This window comes from Papaver somniferum, chromosome 6 (genome assembly GCF_003573695.1).
Source record: "Papaver somniferum cultivar HN1 chromosome 6, ASM357369v1, whole genome shotgun sequence".
Lineage (NCBI taxonomy): Eukaryota > Viridiplantae > Streptophyta > Magnoliopsida > Ranunculales > Papaveraceae > Papaver > Papaver somniferum.
Window position 1 is genome coordinate 142215106 of NC_039363.1, and position 2334 is coordinate 142217439.

General features: G+C 35.8%; 1 pseudogene; it reads right to left on the bottom strand.

Annotated features, from left to right (window-relative positions):
• Positions 1–2020: 2020 nt before the first annotated feature.
• LOC113292146 lies at positions 2021–2120 on the bottom strand (annotated as a pseudogene).
• Between the last annotated feature and the right edge of the window lie 214 nt (positions 2121–2334).

The window sequence follows — 2334 nt, forward strand, 5'->3', positions numbered from 1 at the left end:
TGCCTTGAACTATTATTGAATATGATTTTTATTTGAGTGATTGTGATCTATTTTGATGGAGTATGCTTAGTTTTAAGATTTTTGATGCTTCATACTTGGTATTTACAATTATTACTTTTGAAAATCTACTTGTTGCAATATTTTAGAATCAAATTAAACGAGAAAATTGCATAAATATAAGTATTGATTTAATCACTTTGAACTTGGAAAATAGTGAAATCTTAGCCTCAGTGTTTCTTTTAATATTGATATCATCGTTGATTGAGTTTGCTATAATTTTTAGTGAGCTTTCCATTTTTATATTAGAATTTAAGTCTAATTAATATCCTTCACAAGTCTGAGAATCGAACCACTTTTACCACTATCCACAAATCACATCAATTTTTGGCGCCGCCGACGCGGACTTGTTTTTAGGGTTTTAGATTTATTTTTATTTTTATTATTATTTTTATTATTATTTTTTTGTTTTTTTTATTTTTTTATTTATGTCCTTTTTTATGTTTTTGGGTATTTATCTTGTGTCTACAGGTTCTGGATCATAAACAAAATTGAGCCAAGGAGTTTGGTGATTTCATAAAGACTTGGAGCTAAAGATTAAAGAAAAAAGAACAGAAAAGAAGACAATTTTAATTTAGGGTTTGTGTATTTTATTTAAAAAAAAAAACTGTATTAGGGTTTATTACTTTTGTAATTTTTCTTTACTTTTTTTTTTGGACTTTTGGACTTTGGGACATTATTTTTTTTTATTACCCTACGGAAGGGTACTTTAAATATAAACTGTTTGCAGAGAAGGAGGACAATTACGATATTGTCTCTGCACTTTGGGTTCCTACACTAGACAGCGGAGTCAGTGGCCCGAGTCGACTACAACTGATTGATCCCCCGTCTGGAACGGGAGGTAAGATACTAAACACTCGCGAATCCCCTGTCAGCGAGTTACTGGACTCCTTCGTATGCATATATGTTGAGGACTGAATAGGGACATTTATTTTTCTAATAAAGGGCAAGGCCTGGCCATACAAGATAAGGGTTCGGATTTCATCACCATTCTCTTCTTGCCCGCTTTAGGAACACATAACCTACGCGAACCTAAGCCTAAAATTTTGACTAGAACGAGACCGATAGGGTAACGAGCTTAACAAGAAAGTCATTCGAAAAATATTGGTTACTCTTTTAAGCATACTTCGAAGTTCTTGACGGTTTCTGTAAGTTGAATGCGTGACTGTGCCGCCTTGTAATACCGGTGAGGCTTTGGGTATCAAAGCTCCACCGATCTTCCCTCGCCTCTGTTCAACTTGCGTTAACTCGGATTGATTCGAGAGGGGTTTGCTTAAATCGTAACGAATTCCCATTCGAAGGATTAGAAGATGGTCTAGAAACAATCTAAGTGGATCCATCATGCTTTTTGTTTGCTAGAAACCAATAGGTTTTATTTGGTTGAGTCGGCCTTGATCTGTGTTTGCTTACCCTTCCAATTTAGAAATTCTATTGTATGCCTGAACGTAAAAGAGACGCACTAGGTAGATTTATTAAGAGAAACCTAGTAGTTCGAAGCGTCTCGATTACCTTAATCTAGAAAGTACGACTTTTGAAGAGTCTGTATTTAAACGTCCTTTGACTGAGGAGAGAATCCATGTTGCTCTGATAGCGCCAGAAATGGCAACTTTGAAAGCTTTTTTGAATCCAACTAGGACTACTCGTCCTTCGTGTATTAAGTTAGCTGAAACGGAGGTGCCCTATGAACTAAAACGCGGGACTTTACAGATGCTCCCAATCTTTTTAGGGAAAGTAAATGAAAACCCTTATTACCATGTTAGGGATTTTGAGGAAATTTGTAGTACTCTAAGAATTAGAGGCTTAGATGATGATGCTTTGAAACTTAGGTTATTCCCATTTTCCCTGAAAGATAAGGCCAAATCATGGCTGTATAGTTTGGACTCCGAGTCAATTGAGACATATGAACAACTTACATCTGCCTTTTTCAATAAGTTTTTCCCTAGGCACAAAACATCGTCTATTAGGACGCAAATATGCACATTTTCACAACAAGAGGGAGAATCTTTATATAGGTATTTGGAAAGGTTCAATGATTTATTATCCCAGTGTCCTCATCATGGTTTAGAAAAGGTTAGGCTAGTTCAGATCCTTTATGAGGGTTTAGATTATTCCACAACGACCATGGTTGAGTCTCTATGCACTGGTGGATTTGAAAACCAAACTGTTGACGCGACAATGGAATTTTTTAATGAAGTCGCCGAAAAAACCCGGCAATGGGAAAATAGTATGGCACCTCAGAAAACAATTCTTTTAAGTAGAGGAAACGTTAATAGGGTA